The sequence below is a fragment of the Lissotriton helveticus genome, chromosome 12, assembly GCF_964261635.1.
Source record: "Lissotriton helveticus chromosome 12, aLisHel1.1, whole genome shotgun sequence".
Taxonomy (NCBI): domain Eukaryota; kingdom Metazoa; phylum Chordata; class Amphibia; order Caudata; family Salamandridae; genus Lissotriton; species Lissotriton helveticus.
The window spans coordinates 140,323,676-140,346,796 of record NC_136073.1 but is presented as its reverse complement, the minus strand read 5'-3'; the positions used below and the strand labels follow the sequence as shown (position 1 = coordinate 140,346,796).

General features: G+C 44.4%; 2 non-coding genes across 2 annotated transcripts; both read right to left on the bottom strand.

Moving 5' to 3' along the window:
* Positions 1-9,335: 9,335 nt before the first annotated feature.
* TRNAI-AAU (transfer RNA isoleucine (anticodon AAU)) lies at positions 9,336-9,409 on the bottom strand. Its single transcript has one exon. It is a non-coding gene; the product is annotated as a tRNA-Ile (tRNA).
* Positions 9,410-13,104: 3,695 nt separating this feature from the next.
* TRNAK-CUU (transfer RNA lysine (anticodon CUU)) lies at positions 13,105-13,177 on the bottom strand. The gene has a single exon. It is a non-coding gene; the product is annotated as a tRNA-Lys (tRNA).
* Between the last annotated feature and the right edge of the window lie 9,944 nt (positions 13,178-23,121).

Genomic DNA, 23,121 nt, shown 5'->3' with positions numbered 1-23,121 from the left:
TTTTCTTGCTCCTGTCTAAGTTGTCAGTAGTTTGGAACCTTGGCAGGAAATAAGGATAAAAAAATGAATTAAAAAAACAAGGATACCATAGAAAAAACAGGACCATCGACACAAGATCCGCCCGCGGGAATACCTCTGGGAGTGACCGAACTTCACTCTACAACGGCAACGTTCGGATCCCTGCCAAACAAAATCAACGGAATACCTTCCTATGACTTAGGCCTTGGGAGTCTGAACAATACTACACAGCCCGCGGCAGCTATGCAAGAAGCTCGGAACATCCAAACTAAGGGCCAGGGTCTGGCAAAAGCTTCAACAGGAGATCCTCAAACTGTATCAGAGGGAGTAGTGAAGGGCTGCTCCATGTGCCACCTACCTGAGGCTCCAACCAAAGTCTGCGGGGACTCTTCTATACAAATGCAGAGGCTCTTCCAGTCCGAATTTATTTATGCCCCGGGAGCACAAAATCTTCAGGAGGGGAACAATCATTCATTAGAAGCACAACCCTAACAACTGGAGGTGCTTCTATCCACAAGCAAATTAGCCAGGAGTCTGAACCATCAAAGTCCGAAAAATGCCGCTGAACTTGTCTTCTTTCCTCATTATGCCCATAAGGGCCCACACGACATCCTCAATAGAAATAATCTTCTTCGGTTGTTCAACAATATTCCAGCGCTGTCTGGGGTCAATTCTTCGGACCTTACTTTAGTCAAGTTCTCCATAATTCCAGGTAAAGGGGGCTCAGAGGCAACCATAACAACGTGGTCCCGGGAGTCCACAAGGGATGCAATCCTAAGCGAAGCAGGCAGATTTGAAAACTGGGGCTTAGAAATATGGGTGCAAACTCAACAAAAATATCCTCACGTCCTCCTTCCATCGGACCCTGCAAGGAAGTATATTAGCGTTCTAAAGGGGTCTCGGGGCGCAACCCATGCCTGGCTCCCAGAAATGACGAAAGTGGACAACTTTATAAACATCTCATGTAACAGCAATCATCGCCTGGTAAGCTGCAAATTGAGTCGCCCCGTCCGTGCTTCTGTTGAATACTACGGGCCCCCTCACCCAGAGCCTGCAAGTACAACTGCCCTGCAGTGTTCCTCCTAACGGGGAAGTCAACTGGTCAGATCATAATCTGACTATCACGTCCTGGAATGTGGCTGGGCTAAAGTCAATGTTCGCCTCTAAATCAGCAGTGGAATACCTGAATAAAAGCGATATCATCTGCTTACAGGAGACCTGGTCCCTAGCTCCAACACCTCTTTTCGGCTATTATGAACTTTTTCAACCAGCTACACAGGCCAACTCCCACGGAAGACCCTCAGGGTGCCTCTCTATTTACATCAAGCACAGGTGCAAGATAACTATAGAGACAACAAAAGGGGGATGATATTCTGGATGGTAGTGGCGCTACACCAAACATCGGCAATATCAGTATTTGTTATTCTAGATATCTTAGTCGTTGGGTGCCTAGGTATGGGTCATCATCCTTGCCCACCAATGATCTGTAGATCTAAAGATATTTCTGAAAACCTATCACACCAACTTAGAATATTCCACAAGAAAACAATGTCATAAATTAATCCACAAAGTCAAATCAGGTTGAAATAAATATATAGTTCTTTTAATCCACAAGGCTTTCTCCAAGTCCAGCCAACACTTGTTTCGTCGTATGGGCAGGTACCCACGACTTCATCAGGGCTGGGAAAGAAATAATACAAACATATATTGTAATCCCGACGTATATCGGGCAGTATTTAAACTGTACATGTGGTTAATTCGAGATTTATCAATTATGGTGTCATGCAAGTGGGATTATTCTTTACATTTTCTTTATCCACAGATTGTTGAAATAAATTCATATTCTTCTGTATTAAAGGGTGAGTATTAATGAGTAGTCAAAGAGGGGAAGATGGGAGATAGAACTCCCAATGAGAGGATAAAAGATACCTCCACAGGAGGCAAATAGGTGCCCCACAACTCGTGTAAATCAAAAACATTCACCGGTAGCACCAGATTTCCCGGCATCATACCGGCACTATGCCTCACCAATTTTTGTCAGCCATGAACCCACGTGAGAGTAATCGCATAAGTATCAGTGCAGTGAATCCCTCAGCGGGTGAACAATTATTGACAACCCTAGTGCTCAAGAAACATTCAAGACTGAGCCTCGCAACTCAGGCTTACCTGATACTCAATTCTTGGTAGGTTATATGCCTGTAAATTATCATAAAGTATAGAAATCTTGTAACTTCATTATATATATTATTATCATCCGTATACACAACTGTGCCGGCCCAGAAACGTACCTTCTGGCTGGTTATAATTCCGACCCAGCCTCACACGGCTGGGTTGATAATCTTTCAAAACCCGGGTCTGTCCTCCTATTCATGCTGTGGGAAAATATGTATATATTGCATATTACCCAGATGATTATGAAATATATAGACACAGCAAATAGCTACCCTAATGATCAAATTGTCAGGTTCTTAAAACTCTTATATAATACCAGCATTGTGTATCTTAGTCTAATATCACGTTCCCAAAAGGCAATCCGTTATTACATCTATATTATTTATATCTCTCTGTCGCTTACCTTTAAATCGGTAATGCAATCCTATAGCCTGTAATGTGACCAGGTTCAAATAGTAGGGATCCAATTCATTTGTGGGATCAGTTTCAGTTATTCTTCACGTAGGTAATGAATATTAGTATCGTCACTCCAGCTAAAATTCGCACGGGGGAAAAAAGAAATATACATACGGATGTTCGTTAGTATTCCGTATGTGTAACCTGACGAGAATTCTTGCTGTGTTTCAAAAAGTATCGCTATCATCCCTACCTTCGTATTATGAAGTCCCGGGATACAAATCTGCAGCGTGTAGAACCGGTCTCTCCGTTATTTGGAAGAACCGCGTCTCCTAACCCGGAAGTCTATTAAAGCAATCTGGCCTTCCTGCTATGAGCTGCTAGAATGTCAGCACCTAAACGCGACGGCGTGCTAGACCGCCATTTTGGGTCAGTAAAAAGTGTATTCCCCCACGATTACAGTGCAAACTACTGGTCGGAACAACACTGTTAACAGCCCGAATCCGCAGTTAATCTCACAGAATAATATCGATCTAAATGTAATGCGTCTTAAATCTCTTCTCGAACAAAACGTCATCTTATTTATTGTGTGTGACTAGTCACTAACTCCAACATTATCCTTCTCTATAAGCTTGGTAGTAAAGCGCTTTCACAGGGTGTGGCATTACCTTAATATTAATAAGGCGTACCCGTATTGAATTCAGGATACTATCGTCACCGGTAATGCCTGACACCGAAATGTGGGGCAGGATAAGTACATGTAGTGTAGAATATAAAACACTATATTAGGCCAGAATATTAGTCAGATACAATATTTCAATTCTATGAGATATAATTCTAATACATGATCGGTGAGGCATACTCATATAGATATATCATACTCACGTCTAACTGAGTTCATTATTTCATATACTATTTCTGTAGTAAATGGTTAGCCAGAGGGCACATTAGTCTTTTGCTATGATTATATGTCATTCATCATGCAACAATCACATTTCAACAGTCACTTTAAACGTGTATATCATACAGATAGACATATTGTGGTGATGTTGATGGTAAGAAAAACATGTTATTCTCCCAAAAAATAATGTAATTCCTGGTCTGAGTTCATCCCATATTCAACCGCCCGCATTGTCAGGATCCATGTTGCTTCTCTACGACGTAGAGATACTTCCCTATTGCCCCCTCTGGGGTCATTTCTGACTCGATCAATGGCACAAAAACCAATAATTTTGTTCCTGCCTTGACTGGGACACTCATTAACATGTGTGGCAGTATTGTATCTTGTGTCATGGTGTCAAATCGCTCTTACATGTTCAAATATCCTTTCTTTGAGGGCTCATTTTGTACTGTCAATATAAAAGCTTCCACATTTTCAGGTAATCATGTATATTACAAAACAGCTATTGCAATTTAACATTTGTTTTATTCTGAATCTCTTCCCATGTAATTGCAAAAAGTTTTTGTTTTGTTCATAGCCATGGGACATAATTTGCATGTCCCACATTTGTGAAAACCCACGCAATTCTGCGTTAGCCAATCTGGTGTTGTCTTAGGAGTTGATGGGTAAGTGGGGCTCACCCAGGATTTGATGTTCTTCCCCCTTCTATAAGTAATTAGGGGCTGTTCTGCAATGTGATTGATCAAAGATTTATCATTGTTTAATATCCACCAGTGTTTTTTCATGCTGTTTCTCAGTGTGATTGCTGCCTCATCATAGTTAGTATTAAGTCTAATTTTTGTGTTGCCACTATTTACATTCTGTTTGTGTTGCAGTATGGCATCCCTGGGTATACTGTTAATTCTGTGTTCTGCCTTCATAATCGTGTCTGCATCGTACCCTCTGGCTCTAAATCTAGTTCTCATATTTGTCTTACATTTTGAGAAGTCTCTGTCTTTGCTACAGTTCCTGCGTGCTCGTGTCAATTCTCCAAAGGGAATGGATTGGATCTGATGTTTTGGATGTGAACTACCAGCATGTAATATGGCATTGCATGAGGTTGGTTTTCTATACAGTTTGCTCTGTATTTTATTGTCCTCAATAAATAGTTTAACATCTCTACAATTGACTATATTTTCCTCTCACCGTTTCTAGGAAACAAACTAATTAGGATGGAAATCCTCCACCGTCACGAGAGGGACCACAACCCTTAACGGTAACAATGGAATTGCTAGTGCCAGCCGCCGCGGAAATAACAGTGGTGGGGCACTCAACGCTGGCAGAATTCCACACTTTAGTCAGGAAAATTAAATGGGATTCATCAGGTTCTGCCAAGGTGGGCACTTGGCTTACAGGAGAGACTCCCAATTTCAGGCACAGCTCTACCACTGACTTACATCATCAGTGGAACAGCGCTATCAGAAAATTGCAAAATATTTTAACGGGACCCGAGGCCCAACAAAAATCTTACGAGCTACGCCCGTAGTGGATCTACGACCCAGAGCTAACCACCAAAAGAAAAGCCCTTAGGAGAGCTGTGCGCCTGCATAAATTGAATGGCACGGCGCACTCGGCCCACAATATGGCATTTCTGCGCAAGTCCTTCAGAAAATCAGTATGGGCTGCAAAGAGATTAAAAGAACAAAAAGAGTGGATAAAAATATTTGCCCTGTTAAAGGGCAAGAACCTATCCCAGTTCTGGAACTATATGAACAAGCTCCGCTCGTAGAATAACAACAGAGGGAACGCAGTTCGTGACAAAGTTTGGGCCCAGCATGTAACCCAACTCTACGGCAGTGACACGTCGGATTTCGTTGTGACCGAATTAAGAGACAATGTCGATCTAACGTTGACTGATCTCCTCGAGCTGACCTCTGCAGCCGAAGTCTCCAAACTTCTGAAGGTAATGAAAAACGACGGGGCTCCCGGGCCTAATGGCCTTCCTGCAGGGGTATTTAAATGTGCTCTGGAGGAGTGGGCTGAACTTCTTGCCTCATTATTCAACAACGTGTTTATGACCCGCCAGTTACCACACTCTTGGCTCGGCTCGATCTTATGCCCCATCTTCAAGAAAGGAAACCCCATGCTCCCAGCAAACTACCGACTTATTGCCCTACTAGACCTTGAGGCAAAGGCATATGCCCGGTGTCTCCTTAAGCCAGTGGTTCCCAAAGTGTGCGCCGCGGCACCCCGGTGCGCCGTGATTAGAAGCCATGGGCGCCGCGCCGCCGTGCAGGATGTGGGTCGTGGAAATTGCAGTCACAATTTCTCCCCCTCCTTTGTGCTGCCAGGTCACGCGATCCTCGCACTCTGCATCTCAATGGCTCTGCGCTCATCAGCCCCAGTGCCATTCTCTCTTCTTGGCTTTGGAATTAATTAAAAGCCCTCTTCTGAATATGTGCATGAAAATGCCCTGGCAAAGTGTGATAATGGATCTGAAATTGATACCAGTTGTCAGTATGTTCAGGCAGTTTACACTGTGCATTTCCAGCAGAAAGACAGATAGCAGATTAGCATTCGATGTAATTAATGCAGCAGGACAAGCTGGGATGACCTTCAGGTATCGTGCGCATTTTATCAAACTTAAAAACATAATATCAAAGAAGGTGTTTTCTGCAGAGAAAGAAGCAGGGCATGCACATTAGATTTCCGATGCCACGAGGAATAAACTTCCATGCGCCTCATCGAGGAGCCTAGACCGTTGTCACTTAACATTAATGTTTAGGAGCTGTAACGATGTACTTCATATCACTGTTCCAATGAACAGAATGCCGAGTATGTTCTCTTATAGAGTAAGAATCACAGCACAATATGTGGTTTAGTGAATGAAGTCATTGTCATCCACAAGTTTATGGAACCGTTTCCAACAGCTTTCTTCAGATTTACGGCAGACTTTGGGCCTGATTTAGATGTTGGTGGGACCGCAATGGAGTGGGCTTTTTTGGCAGTCTTCCCGCCCGGTAACCTGGTCATCCATCCACTCTATTACAATTCTGGAGGTATGACGTAGTAAAGACTGATGCGGTGCTGCAAACACCGCTAGGGATGTCCGCCTGCAGCAACGGCGCAATAGACCAAAGCGGCTGGGGTGGACTACCACGTTCACTGCCAGACCAATCACGATGAGCCTTCCTGCTCACGTAACTGTGGTGGTCATTCTGCCGCACCTGAGTTGGTGGCTTGGGGCCGATGTCTCCCAGGTTTTCTAAAGTAGAAACCTGAACCAACAGTTCTCAGTTGGCACAAGACTGTGTGCAACCTATACATTTTACTGTAGGTAGTGATAACGCCACTTCACCACAGTGGTAATATTCATTGCTTTCAATGGAAACAAACAAGTGCATGAACTCAGCCAATGGGCTATGGCAGTGGTTTCCAAAGTGTGCGCCGCGGCACCCCATTGCGCAGGTAAAAAAATGGTGGGGAGCCACGGCCAACTGCCAATTAGGTCAAGGGAGCCACGGGTCAAAAAAGTTTGGGAACCACTGCCTTAAGCTCTTAGAAGATTGGGTAGCAGAAAACAATATTCTACCCTACTTCCAAACAGGGTTTCGCTCCTCAGCCTCCACCATAGATAACATCACAACCATGGCTTTTCTGAGTCAACAGGCGCACAAAAAAATAACCTTCCACTATATTGCTGCTTCATAGACTACAGCGCAGCCTTTGATAAAGTGTCCCGCGGCACTCTATGGAGGAAACTGGACAAATGGGGGATTCCACAGAACCTGCTAGGAGCCCTTATCTCTCTCCATAAGAACACCTGGGTGCGCATTAAAACTGGCCCTAAGACAGTCTCCAGAAAAATCGCCATCGGAGACGGTCTGAAGCAGGGCTGTGTTCTCGCCCCGCTTTTGTTCAATCTTTACACTGCCGACCTGGGAACATATCTGAAGAAAAGCAATTTACTCCCGCCAAAGCTGGGTCCTGCAAAATGGGATCTGCATATTCTAAAATATGCTGATGATATTGTCATAATGGACCAGACAAAAACGGGGCTCCAACGAGCGTTAAGTAAGCTTCATACATATAACACGGCCAACGTGCTAAAAATCAACCAAGAAAAGACCAAGGTGATGATATTCGGCAGCTGTAAGAACAAGAGAAGTTTAAGGTGGCACATCGGGCCCGCAATGATTAAATCAACTGCAAAATATAACTATTTGGGAGTATGGTTCTGTGAGACTTCAAGATCAACAGCTCATCTAGCTGCCATGAAAAAAAGATCAGGGGCAATAACATACTCCCTGTCTCGACTGAGCAGCCCTTCCGCAGAACCTATCTTGAAAGTGATCAAAGCCACACTACTCCCCGCCTTAAACTATGGGCATCAGGCCTTTCCCGGTGCATGCTGTGCGAGTCTTGACCATGCCCAAGTTTCCATCTACAAAAAAATCTTTCATCTTCCGAAATTCATTCAGAGGACAAGACTACGTTTGGAGCTGGGCCTACAAAGGCAGTCCATTTACTGCAAGGCACATACTTTGAAATATTTTATAAGGTCATTAAAAGCAGCAGATACCACCCTAAAATTCCGCTTAAAAGAGATCTTTAACAGCCTTGGAAATCCATGGAATCGTCATATTACAAAGGCAATTAAATCCCTAGAGGTTGACAGTTCCCTGCTCATTTCAGACTCAATTCCATACTCAGTGTGGAAAAACATCATCAACAAGCAGGTGAAACTAGTTTCCCATCGGATGGACCTACAGGCTTTAAATACACCAACTGTCTTGCTTCCCATGAACGTCTCATACCAGCCCGGGGTACCGCAATTTTATCTACTGGAAAACCTGAAAGCAGTGGCACGGAAAAACATAATGTTTATGCGCCTTCTAGGCCTGTGCTCTATGGCCTCTTACAGATTGGCCCCTTCAAAGGAAGGGGGGGCCTGTAAACTGTGCCCATACTATAAAGAATCATGGACGCACCTTCTGTGTTGTTGCCCTGCCAAGGATGCCCCTAGACGGCATTTAATAAAACCTTTATTTTTCAAATGGGGCACTAGGTCATGTTGGGAGGCGACGGCTCTGTGCTTTACCTCCACAGACATTCAAGCGCTTGCTAGGGTTGGAAAGTTTGTCAGACTCTTGGCTAATTTCTTTTCGCCCTCCTCGCCTCCTGCGCTTCCTGCCCCTCCCCCCCCAAAAACGTATTACTGACTTTTTTTGTCCCCTGGTTTAGCACCTCTTGTCCTACTTTTTGGATTTCAATAGTGATTTAACAATGGTAGTCATAAGACTGTTTTTAAATGTATAGTTTTCTTAAAAATGTCAGTGTATCTCTTCAGCTTCGTTTCTTGATGTGATAATTGTGTTAATATGGATATTTTATAGCAATGGTTTTAACTAACTGTGCTAACCAAATAAACTAAACTAAACAGTGGCCCTGGTTTATAATGTTGCCCACATTATAGCATCAATATTTGGCCAGATGTAGGGGATACATATAACTGATATGTCTCTTGGTTCATTTGTCGTATCAGTACATAAACATTTTCAAGGTCAAGTTTAGAAACACACAGCTCTAAGAAATGCTACATAATGGAGTAAACATTCTACTGTGCTAAAAGCCAAGATTTACATGTAAAAAAAGTACAAAAAACACATATATCTGTATATGACCTATGATACACGAAGTACTTACCAAAAATGCAGATAGCCGGCTTGGCTGTAGGAGGCAAGTAAAAACCGTGGCCTGTGATCTCCCTATTAATTTGCTGTCTTCCCTAACTGTTTAGCAAATGTGTCAGTACACTTTCTGTATCACTACTGTATAAATTGTAATTAGAAAGTAGAAAACAGAACCATGGCCCGTACGGGGATCGAACCCGCGACCTTGGCGTTATTAGCACCACGCTCTAACCAACTGAGCTAACCGGCCACTTGCACCGCATCCAGAGAGTCATGAGAGACACCAAGAGAGAGAGAGTCTACTCGGAATTTTTTCATTTTTCATATGTCTTACGTGACTCCCTAACACGTTCAGGAATGGCGAGTGGTTTTTCGCGCCTTTGCACCATCCAGAGAGGAGCTAAGGGCTACGACGCATGCTTCATCAGGACACATGTTAACTCTTCACCTCGTCTCTCTCTCCGCCTCGTCCTCTCCACACACACAGTCTCACCCCTTCACTCTCCCCGGGGGTCTTTTGGGCATCACAGGTTCGCACGCACACTTCCGTGCTCGTCACGGTTAAAACCAGTCCTGCCAAGCGTCACGCAACAGCCGTGACACTCACGCATTTCAGTGCGGTGATCCGCATCACCGCACTGAATGAATTTGTCACGCATTTTGCCACCTGTGCCCAGCGCACCGCCAGCAGCTCTGTGGGCCCGGGCTCTCTACTGCTGCTTTGCCCGACTAGCGCGCCGCAGCCTAAACAGAAACCAGACAGTCTGACACTGCAGCAGCTGAGCTCTCCGAGCTCGTGAGCGGCGCCGCCGCGCTACAATGTATCTGTGCTGCTCTGCCTGCTAGAGTCCGACGTCGACTCAGTGTTCCGTTGCCCTGGAAACTAGAATGCAATCACGGTGGCAACAGGGTGCCAGCCAGGAATAAATCCGGATGTGCCGGCCTGGGATGGGCCGTCACGTCCGGAGGAAGCAGCCTGCAGGAAGTTCAGAAGCGGCGGGTGAATTGAGTCAGTGAGTGCAGGCAGTCTGGTTGCCGGCGCGCGAGTCCTGACTCGACTCAAGCATGGCCACCCACCGCGGCCCCCTGTGTGCAGCCCCCCCCCCCCCCCCCCCCCCGCTAAACAGCTGCAGGGTCTGCAGTGCACGTCCTCCTTGACCACCACTGTGTGGCCGCAGGCATCTCAGCTGAGCCCGAGCCGGCCGCCGTCAGGACACCGCTCTGGCCGCCACCAGGAAAGAAAACTGCGAGGGCGGCGCGAGGAGCAGTGACGTATGCATTTGGAAATGCCGTGTTGAATCTAAAGATTTCTTGCTCAGGGAATAGTACTCGACATTTTTTTTCTCACACCGAATGTTTATCACGCTGTACATTTTTAAAGTATCCCACAGGCAATCAAAAGCTTGTCAAGAAGTCGAAAGGCTGCTGGGCCTGCAGCAAAGGTCTGCGGATCACATTCGCATAGAATCCAACCGAAGCCTCTAGAAGAGCATTGAGATTCAAGAGCACTGGGCCCGGCGGCGGTAGCAGACCGTGACCCGGACCGACAAATCGATTCGTGGCTGGGTGGCCATGGGCAGCAAGCAGCAGCTCAGTCACTACCAACTAAGTGTCAGCCGGGTGTGTAATTGTTTTTTAAAATTTTATTTTCATTTAGCGCGGACTTTACCGGGCGCCGTCAGCGCTTCACAAGATTAGGAACAGTACTGAGTCAGAGTGACTCTGACATGAGGATTACAATACTACAACATATATATTACACAAAAGCACGTACGTTATTACATGAGGCAAAATAAAGTGCGGGGAGAGGCAGAGGGCCTTCGTCACAGGTGCAGAGTCACGGCGCTGCCTTAGCCTGGAAAGAGAAGAGTGAGAAGATGAACTGTGAACTGTAAGTGAACTCACTATAATTTGCCAGTCACTTAAACGATCAAAATAATGTATTTTTTTGGAGTGCAACACATTTAATTTAATACTGCTGCAGCAAGTGCCGGTGCATTCATTATGGCTTCCATGAGCCCGAATAACTTGGGAGAGGCACAGCAGCAGCAGTCGTGCACCGCGTCTCCCCAGGACATGCACCAGCAGCATTCAGTGGTGCACAGCCAGGAGTGGGGAGCGATGTAGAGCCTAATTGCAGGGGTTATCACCAGCCAGGTGCGAAGAGGGGTTCTGGCTGGGGGATCATCGCAGGCATATTTAATTTGTGTGCTTCCGTGAGAGAGATGATTAGCAGGTCTTCAAGTCTAGCCAGGGGTTAGTGCAAGGTGGCAAGGCAAGTATACAAAGAACCCCACAAACTGTGTGAGTCTTAGGCAGCTGCAGGCAGGACAGCTGGGAGGGCGCGGTATCCAGTGTGCAGAAGTAAGCAGTTCGAGGACACATGCATGTTCTCTTTCAAAGCAGCAGACACAATTGCAGGTTCGGGCATAGGAGCTCTCTGGGAGTGCTCTAATGATGCCTTTCTGCCAGGTAGCGCGGGTAACTGGCCTGGCCCAGTGGCGGTTCAACATGCTTATGCCAAATAGCTGGAATACCTTACAATAAACAATTCTGTGCCATACATGTTGTTTAGGCTAGTCTTAGTGCCTGCTGCATGAAACACAGTGGCACAGTTACTCGTAGATCATAGCGCGGGGCAACTTACCAGACTCTGGCCAAGGTGCTCGGACGCTGAGCTTTGGAATTATTACTGCTAGTCTGTGTCTCCTAAAATGTCTTTTTTAAATAATACAGTTAGGCTATGCGTACCTCAGTCAGCCTCTTCTCCTGAGGCTTGTCCTAACCCCCTCCCAATCATGCCTCGTTGTACTGTAATGTTATGTGCTCAGAATAGCCCTGCAACTTACTCTCTTAGCCACAGGTTAATGATAGCTGGTGGTGCCATACTGTAATCAGCAAATTGATTTTCATTAAATTGCTCAATTTTGAAATAAATTACACTTTGCGGCCGAATTGTGACCCCAACCTATGTGTGTGCTCTTCCATTTCTGGTGCTTTCCGGCAATTTCAACATCTTCTTAGAGTTTATTGTTGCTCTAATTGGTGTAATTTCCTATTATTTATATGTTTCCATCGTTTCCATTGCTTGATTTTGTTCTGGAGAAAGTGTCACTCATAGTTGTTGGAATGTCACTCATAATTACACTGGCATTATAAAAATGTCACACATAGCAATCTGAAACCTTGGCAGCTATGTAAAACCCAGGCATAAAGCATCACCCTTACACTTTTTTGCCTGTCAAACAGCTCATACCAAGAAACCCCCATTAACATCCGCTGCGAGGGACCTTCACCCCCTCTCACTTCCGTTTTCTGTGACTCTACGGGGTTCATACTGTGCACTTTCGCAGTTCGTTTATGACAAAGGGGTTTGAACTCCATCCTATGTGACGAAACGGAAGACGAAGAGGTGCAATTCACAACCCTAAGTCAGGGCCGGCTCTAGGCATGTGCAAGCTGTGCACCTGCACAGGGCCACCAAACCCCAGGGGCCACCACGCCAATATATATCCTTAATATATTAATCCTGTGAGGATGGATACATATTTGCGTGGTGGCCCCTGGCATGGATTTGGCGGCCTCCGGCTCTGTTCCACTTCTAAACACCCTGACCCCCTCCCCTCTTTACTGGCCTGCGCGCTCCGCCCCGCCCGGACACCCTCTTCCGGGCCCCTACCTACGCTCCTTGCCCAGGGCCACCATGAGCCTAGAGCCGGCCCTGCCTAAGTGAATCAACAGGCTTTCTAGAGAAACAATCCCTTCCAGTCTAAACGACTTGTCCAAGGTGCCCGGCTACATGATCTTTTATTCTTCGTATTTAACATGTGCTAGTTTACGATGTCGCAATGCTTCAAACCATGAAGGGATGGAAATATAATTGAAATTAATTAAAAACATAAAATATATTTTTAAAAATCCTAGAAAGTACTAAAAGCTGACCTGCGCCCAACGTGGGGCTCGAACCCACGACCCTGAGATTAAGAGTCTCATGCTCTACCGACTGAGCTAGCCGGGCACTTGGGTATGGGACAGGGACATACTTTTATGTGCCATGCTCAAAATCGGTCTGTTCAGTGTTGTGGGATGGTTAGTTCTATCACAGTATCTGCTGATCTTCTAAGGAAGAAGAGATGGAGGCACATGGTCTGGGGCGTTTTGTTGTAGCTCTACTGCTCCCGAGAGCAGGGCCGGACTGGCTACCGGGCGTTTAAGAATGCTGCTGAGCTGGGGGCTGATTTCATTGATGGGGACCTGCGTGTGCTGAACTAAATTCGTTTTGCTTTGTTTATTTCAAAGCACACACAGGTCTCCATCAACAAAATCAGCCACCACCGCAGTGAAATCAGCCCCCAGTTCGGCAGCCTTCGAAAATGCCCGGTAGTCAGTCCGGCCCTGCCTGAGAGACACAATCAACATATGGAGGCTTATAAGGCACCACAGACAGATTAATGGGCACAAGAGTTAGGTCTGGGTCTTGGTTGCTAGAACTATTCACCTCTCCCTTTCTTCCATCCTTCCCTCCACGTTCTCTTAGTTTCTTCCTACATCACTCTCCTTCCCTCACCGTGCCCTGCATCTCGTCCCGTTTTTGAGGGGGCGATTGGAGGGTCCTCTTCTTGGCTATCTGGTCCTGTGTTGAATTGTGATACTTTAGAGTAACCTTGTGTCTTTCTTGTACAAGAAATGGAATGAGAACAGTTATGTCATTTAGGCATTACAATGTATGTGGGCCTCATTCGCTGGATTATAAACAGGACCACTGGATTTATGCGATTCTGCAGATACTGCGTTGTTCGCATACTTATGGATTTGCTGCAACTACCATATAATCCATCATGATTTTATACAAAACAAGGGAACCCAAAGGTATAGCACTAGGGACATTGGGCAGTAACGTATTACAAAAAACAGGGGTCCCTAGTAGTTCAGGGATCTTTCGCAAAAATGATAGACATACGCTCAATAGTATGTATGAGCTTTGTCCAGCCGGACAGGAATTTTCATTAAAGTGATAAGCAAGAATAAAGAGGATTTTTTACACAGTGTGTGCAGCCAGCAACCCACAGGGGACAAGACAAAACAAGGGGATGGGGTTAGAACGAACAAGGCGGTCTGTATACTAGTAGTTCAGTGAACAGACAAAAATACATTTTAGAAGCATCATTGTATACAATTTATACTTTTCATTTTACATATGACGCTAAAATGTCGACGACGTTTCGATGCCTATTGTGAAATGAGTGGCATCATCTTCAGGACAGAGAATAAAAAAGCTTGTCTTGAATATCTTTAGGCAATTTTTGGCCAGATTTAGGTCCAAACATTGTTTATTTCCAGGGGGCGGTGCCCAATATCAAGGGACATATGGTGGGGTACTCAATTATCTGAGCATTTTCCAAACCAGGGCAAGAAAGCCTCTTCATAGGAGACCGGACCGATCGTGTCTCATTCCTGGTTGGGTTGCTCGATGGCAATTCTGGGCTCAGATGGGCGGGGATCACGATCGCGATCGGTCCGGTCTCCTATGAAGAGGCTTTCTTGCCCTGGTTTGGAAAATGCTCAGATAATTGAGTACCCCACCATATGTCCCTTGATATTGGGCACCGCCCCCTGGAAATAAACAATGTTTGGACCTAAATCTGGCCAAAAATTGCCTAAAGATTTTCAAGACAAGCTTTTTTATTCTCTGTCCTGAAGATGATGCCACTCATTTCACAATAGGCATCGAAACGTCGTCGACATTTTAGCGTCATATGTAAAATGAAAAGTATAAATTGTATACAATGATGCTTCTAAAATGTATTTTTGTCTGTTCACTGAACTACTAGTATTCAGACCGCCTTGTTCGTTCTAACCCCATCCCCTTGTTTTGTCTTGTCCCCTGTGGGTTGCTGGCTGCACCCACTGTGTAAAAAATCCTCTTTATTCTTGCTTATCACTTTAATTAAAATTCCTGTCCGGCTGGACAAAGGTCATACATACTATTGAGCGTATGTCTATCATTTTTGCGAAAGATCCCTGAACTACTAGGGACCCCTGTTTTTTGTAATATATAATCCATCATGTGCAGCATAATTTACAGATATCAAAAAAGTTTCTAACTCAAACAGACCAAAAGTTACTTAAAAGCAGCAACATGTGTTGCAGCACAGTGGAATACCCTGTGCATGTGTTGACTGGTCACTGTTCTGTGTGTTATTGCTGTATTTGAGTGTTAAGGTGGTACTAATGAGGTGATACCTTTTTTCTATGGCAGTATTAAAATGTGTAAAAATGACAAAATAATGAAGTAATGCTACCACAAAGTGCGCCGCATTATGCCCAAATTTGCCTTTTCTTGTCACTGAGTTTAGTGAATCCTGCTGCATAATTTGGTCCTCTCTTGCTGTATAATTCCAGTTTCCTGGATTCCCTGGGTTGGACTTGTGAGGGGATCGAGGTAGGCAGAAAGAGTCATTGTACATTTCGGTATTCTCTTTTACTCTCAGAGTTTTTGTACCTCCCCTCTGCTTGTTTTGCCTTCCTTCCATCACTTGCATCCCGGCTCACATCTCCATCCATTTCAGACTCAATCTCCCCATCTTTCTACTTTCATTAGCTACGCATGCTCTGTTTTCTCTCTACTTCAATGGTTCCTCCTTTCTGTCTCCTCTATCCTCTCTTTCCTGCTCGCTCTCTCCCCACTCTCTTCCCCCCTCTTTCCTGCCCTCTCTTGCTCTTTTTCTCCCTCCACTCTTTCATCATGTTTTTTCTGTCACCTTCTCTCTTTCTACTCTATCTTCCTTTGACCCTAATCCTTACCTTTCTCGCCTCCCTCCTTTCATAATGTGTGTTCTCCTTGCTGACCAGCTTTGCTTGGCCTTTAACTCTGGTTGTCTGATGGTGAGTTATTGTCAGCAAAACTGGAATTATGTGGCAAGGGAGGACCAAATTATGTGGCAGTGTGAGTTAAAGTATCCATCAATAAAAGGTAAATTGTGTGGCATAGTGCATCACATTTTGTGGTACTATTACTTCTTTATTTTGTGATTTTTACACGTTTACACCATCTTCACAAAGTGGTCCATATTTGCAAACTGTGGCATTTCTGAATTTCCAAAACACTCAGTATAAATGTTTTACAAGGAATGGAAGTCTGCATGGATTTGAGGTTGCATCAGGCAATGTGTTTTAATATCAGGGAAATCAACAGTAAAAACCGGCCCTGAAGACCATAAAACAAGCATATATACAGCAAAAAACATAGGCCCACACAATGACCTGCCAGACCAGCCCTTTGGGTACTGCCTGGTTGCTCTATAGGTCAATTCGACCCTGATTACACAACACTACTTACTTACGGGCGGAACATATGACTTTGCCTCTCCAATTTCTTTGTGAAGGGATCTTCCTGTGAAGAGATCCCTCTATGATCATAAGGAGGAGCTCCCTCATTTCCATAGTGGTGTGGCCCAATGCAAACATGCCTTTTTGGAGGTGCACTAAATAGGGGGGGGGCATTGCAAATGAGGGAATCAGTTTGCCTATGCGCCCCCACCATATTATGGAAGTGGACGCAGAGGCAAACATGCTTTTTTGGATGTGCAGTAAAAGTGTGCCACAAAAAGGTGGTGTACTTTCAGTGCGAGCCCTAAAGGCAGCCCTTTGTAGGAAAGGGGGTCCCACCTCGCTGAAATCCCCTTGCAGGTGGGTGCAGACACTCACTGCATCTGCCTGCAAGGGAATCTCTCTCCTCTCCTGAAAGTGCAGGAGAGTTGCCTCCGCACATTGAAACAGGGAGCAGCTTTTAAACAGCTGCTCAGTGTTTCACTTGAATGCGCTTCCCCAAGGGCAACGCATCATTTGTCATATGGCACACTGTTCCTGTTTGCACCTGGTGCACCTTTTTAAAGGTGCGCCATGTTTAAAGGTGCGCCATGACACAAACAGGAAAATGGCACCATATTCATAATACGGCCCATACTGTCCTTATGTGGCATGTCTCCCTTATTTGATTCATCTCAAACTGAATGTCCTTGCTCAACCCCTACTAAAAGCTGTCTGATCTCCGGTTTAACTTCTATACATATAGAGGGAGCTACCCTATCTCAACCCATAGTTTATAACCCTATTTTCTTCCAATATATTTAATGACTCGCCTGTGCTATAAACAATCTGTCTACTGCCCTCCCATATCTATTCACCTCACCAATGTTTTGCACCCCCTTCCCCAAAAGCAGTCACATTTGCCCCTGTGAGCTCACCCCAAAGATCCCACGGTAATGTGCGAAAGGGTTAATTTGAGAACACGATTAAACCCACAAACTTAATAATCATTAGACTAACCATAAAACTCTTGATCGCTGAGTAGCCTGCTACTCGCCATTATATTACTTCAATGCCTTGTCTGATGTAATAAGCACTATGTAAACCCACATTGTCTGCACTGTCTATTTTTCCCAGGTGGGGCTCAGCTTTTCCAATGAGGTGGATGATCTTATCTGTTGATTACTGGTAGAAGGGATTCCTGGAGTGACATGCTTGATTTACTACAGTTTCACCTTAATTTAGAATGTTAAATAGGAAGTCCATAAAAAGAAATGCATAGTCGGCAGGATTCGAACCTAGTCGGGGAGACTGCAATGGACTTCTAGTCTATCGCCTTAACCACTCGGCCACGACTACTGAGGAAATGTATGCGGTACATGATGTGAAAGTGTTACCAAATGTACGTACGCCCTGAATTAGATCTCATATTTATATTCAATATGAAACAGAAACACCCTGCATTGTCGGTAGGGATTGTGCAATTGAGGGATGGTGACTGCTCCATAACATGTCAGTTGTTTCAGTTTCTTAACCCTTTATGCTCTGGGATTTCTCTTCTGTACATCTTTCATTTGCATCAGTGGCCTAACCTAAAACGTGCCCCCCCGCAAACCTTGAAGTGGGGCCCTTAAGTCTCCTAAATCTCACACATATTCACTGTCCCTGGGTAAAATGGGGTGGTGGCCACTCTGAAGAGAGTGGGGCCCATAAAGGTTGCCCCCACTCCCTCCATGAGGGCTGCAGGGACATGTGTTCCTCCACCGATTTGCATAAACTGTGCCCATTGTCTCACCTTTCACTTTCCGTAGACACACCCTTCCACGCTCGACACTTTTACAAATATCAGGCGGAAACTATTAACCCTTCATGTTCAGCACGTCCTTGTCCATCAAACAATCCGACCCCACTCCCCAGGAATAGCCCCATCACCAGAATGTCTCCTGACCTACGCTCCCTGAGCAAAGAGAAGACGAAGCGTCGCATTTCACTTCAGACTGTTCAAGTCCATCAGCGACGGCCGTGAGAGAGGTGTAAAGTGCATGCAGAAAGCGATCCTTTCCAGACTACCGGCCGGGGTCCAACCACTCCCAATATGAGGCTTTTTAATTTTTCTATATTTATCATTCTTCATTCTACAACAATATCATCTATCAAATATGAGAGGAAATTTTTTTAAAGTTGAAATGAACTTAATTTGATAATAAAACGGAGGGCTCGAACCCACAACCCTGAAATTAAGAGTCTCATGCTCTACCGACTGAGCTAGCCGGGCACCTGACACCCTGCACAGATGTGTTCTGCCACTTCTTGTGCTTCAAGTGTACTATGCTGTGTACTCACACACTGATGACAAAATATTTATGAGATGGAGGCAAAATAACCTCAACCTGTGCCTGTTTAAGGAGGACGAGGCAGGGAAATGTATGCCTGTCATAGGGACAGCGCTGTTTCTGCCACCTTGATACCCAGGAGGGCACGGAGGGACAGTTAGCGAGTGAGTGCTGGGTGTGGGTTGCTTTATGCTTCCATTTCTCCTTTACAATTTTTCAGTCTTTACCTCTGACTTTGCTTGCTCGCTGACCCTCTTGTGCACCTGTGCCTTCCATTTTTATGTGGGTGAGTTGCCCTTCCTGACTCAGAGTGCTTAATTTGAGCTGCTGGTTGCCGGTGGGTCCCACTGGCACGCCACTAACTTTTGTGGACTGGGCCTTTTTTTCATCATCAGTGACAAAAAACAAAGAAAGGAAGAAAAGAGGTATAGAAGGAGGTCAAAGATTAAAAAAGTATGACAGAGTGAAAACATGTGGAAGGAGAATCTGCAAGAGTGAGATAAAGGAGCGGGTTTGTGTGGTGTTGCGAGAAAGAGGAATGACGTGGAAACCAAGACGAGGCAGTCTTGATATTGGACATGACTAACCATAGCTAGCATCAGCTGCAGGCTTCCAAGCAAAATGTATGTCCCAGCACTTATTCTTTTACAAATTAAGCAGTGCAGTGACTCCCTGTTTCTCTGTCACAAACCTCCCCTTTTTTACCGGTCAGGTTTGAGGAACGGTGAAGGTTGTGTTTTTAAAATATACAAGCGAGCTTTTGGATGTATGTGCGTGCGTCTGTTTGTGTGTGTCTAAGTCCTAGGTCAATGAGGAAATAGGGAGTCACTGGGAAGTCGGAGAAGATGTGGTTTCGCTATGGTGTTAACTCTTATGGTTTCCTCTGTTAGGAGATATCTGCTGTTGACTCTGTTCATTTGCACTAAATCAATTTCCCCTGGTTAAGTAAGTATTACTTCTAGCCTTGGCCATTCGTCCCCCAATTTCATCTGCTCCATCTCATCCACCATGAACATAATAATGTCCCACCACTTTATCATTATCCAACCTAGATCACGTTACTGCCAGTAAGACTGTCTCCCAGCACATTCTATCCCTCATTTTGATCTAAAGTGGCCAAATAGTTGCTAATTCTGTCACTGCTTCTCCAGTCATTAGCCTTTGCAGCCACCATCTCCTTGCCGAAGGAATCAGCCAGTCGCATACACACTTCAAACTCCACCCGCAAATGCACTTCAATCTTCACTCTCTAAGACCCGGCCCTAACACTTATGTGGCTTCTCTTATCCTAAAATAATATTTTTTTTAATTTCTCAGAGTCCAACCACCAAATGTTGCAAATTTCCGTTAAACAGCCAGCATTTTCTTGGCCTGAACTGCCATTCTGAGTTCATATCTAAATGCCAGCCACCCCCATAGGCTTCTCTTCCTTGCATAGCACTGAAGGCTCTAACTGGCACACTCCACCATCTCCTAACAACTGCAACATCACCACTACCCTGGAGCACCACTGATCCATTTTACTCTTCCTAAGCCTAACCTACATCCATTAACTTTCTATATACTCCTCGTACCACAAGAAATCCTCATAGACGCTAGCAGCCACGACTTCAGAATTCCATATCACGTGGAAGAACATCACAAAATATATTGCCTGATGCAACCTACATTTCCAGGTGGACGTGAACGCAAACTGCACCTGTTGATCAATTGCTTTCACTATGTTGATTAGAATGGCTTGCTTACTATTCTACTCCTTGCCAGTTTCTTTAGCTCATGACTCAATAATATGCCTACCGAATTGTCCCTCACTGGCTCTCACTGGGCACACATACACAACACATTTGCCATAACAAGGATGCAATAACAGCGATGGTGACTGTCCCCTCCTACATTCCAATCTATTGAGCACTTATCTCTCTACCTCAGACCATTTATCAACATTTCCAATGAGACTTGACAGTATTTGACCCTTAATGAAAGAGCCGGCAGATCTTCTGCCAGCTTCAGAGCCCACACAGTTAAATCATTCCCACATACTCCAGAATGGGTGCTGCCTCCCTCTGATTGACACATGCAATCTCGATCCCTCTAAACAACACATCCTATCAGTCACTTCCCTGTCATGGCTTAGAATAGGATTAGCATGTTTACATTAATGCAAAGTTAGCTCTCTCAAAAGGCACAACACCCACTGGTCACTGACCAACATCCTATTGATGACTCTCACCAAAGCTTCATTGTCCACCACAAATGTCACTTACATCCTCGTCAGTTCCTGATCCTAAATTCTCACTTCTAGCACCAGACACAACTCTAGAAATGCAACACTGTTTCTCTTCCATCTCCATTCATGTGGTCAGTGGAATACACCTGTATTTTATGCCAAAATACCTTCACAATCATATGTTTTCTATATTTTCTAGAACACAGCCCAAATTCAGTTTTCTAGACTGGTTTACAATGTAACCCTGACTACAAGATGTCAATTTTAAGGCATGTAAGCAAGGCCCCAAAGAACACACTGATGTGCTCCCCACCTGACATCATGGAACGGTAAGCACATGTGAACTAGCAGATCAAGGGGAAAAAATGCATGCCCCAATTTTACAGAGGTGCAACTTTTTGAATTTAAGCTGACCGATTTTGAGAAAACAAAAAATGAAGGGGCATAGTAGCAAGAACCTTGTTAAAATGAGCGCCGTAATAGCGGCAGTAAACTGCCGCTAAAAAGGCGATAATGAGCTTGCTAATATGCGTTATCAAATTCCAATAGAAGCCCAGGTTAGATGTGCAGGACATTTAACCTGGGTTTCTATCGGAATTCTATAACATATATTAGCAAGCCCATTATCGCCGTTTTAGTGGCAGTTTCCTGCCGCTAAAACTGCGATAATTTTAATGAGGTTCTTGCTAATATGCCCCGAAGTTATTATCCTGATTACTTTGAGTCGCTCACATCAGCTGTTGAGAGGTTGTAAAAGGCACTTTAAAGCTCCCTTAGCATTCCTGTCTATGAACTTAGAGCTGTTTGACTCCTTGAGTGAGGTTGATACTTGCCTTAAGATGTTTATGGCTCCCAAAGCATGCCAGCCTTGTGGGTACTATAGAGGCAATCCCTCACATGAACCTGATCGCCTAGCAAGAGGACAAGTCAGTTCATCTGCCTGGGGCACAGGCTCGTGCACTTGGAAACCAATCACATGACCTGTGCATGTATCGCTGACCAGCTCTGCTCCATGATCCTGCTTTACATGCACCTCATTGGGTGTAACACAACAACTCTCTACACCACCAGTCATCGGCAAAAGCCACCGTTTCACAGACCAGTAAAATATAATTGATGTTACTAAGTCAGTGTAGATGGGAATTATGCTAGAACTCCATTTAGTACGAAATTTGCAAATACATTTTATGTTGCCAGATCTGTGGTAACTTTTTTAAACCAGTGTGCACTCAGTGTACATATAGCTCACAAATGATGAGATGGAGATTGATTTGCAAAGAAAATGTCTTACTGAGAGGCATTTTCTGCTCAAGCCAGTTTGCTTATATTGTCTTGCAAGATTTTTTTTATACAAGGTGCGTTTTCCCTTAAAAAATCATTTGCATGAAACACATTTTGCTATGAAAGTGTAATTTCACCAATGTTTCATGAACTTTTCGCAAAAGTAACTCAGATCAGGATTTACTTTGTGAAAAAACTTTCCTTGCGTATGGGGTAAAAGACAATTCACTATAATTAGGGGAACTTGAATTATGTAATTCTCCAACTGAGGCATTTTCCACATATTTATGGATTCATCGCATTTGTCAATTCAATTCAATTCAATCTTTATTTCGGTCTAAAAGAACATAAAAGGTTAACAATAAAAATACAGTACAAGAATTTCCACAATGCATCGTGTTGAGCATAGGATACACTGCTGCTAGACACACTGGATACTACATGGAATAATCGACCAATTTTGTGATGTTGGAAAGATATATCAAAAGTTTAGCAATTTTGTATGGTAATATAAAAAATTAATAAAAACCGATATGAGGAATAGACATATTAGGTCATTACAAAAATTCAACTGTACAGTTAGATAAATACCTCTAAAATAATATATAAAAAACACTTGCTTCATTAATGAATATTAAGACTGAAATATAAATCATTATACATTTCATATTATAATCATAGTATGCACGTGCCAAGTTCATTAAAGTTTTACTTTTTGTCAGCCCAGAGTTTCAGGCCTTCCCTTTTCCTTACCAAGCTTATGCCAAACAAATACCTGATAATACTAAAAGCCACTGTTTGTGTGGCATCAGA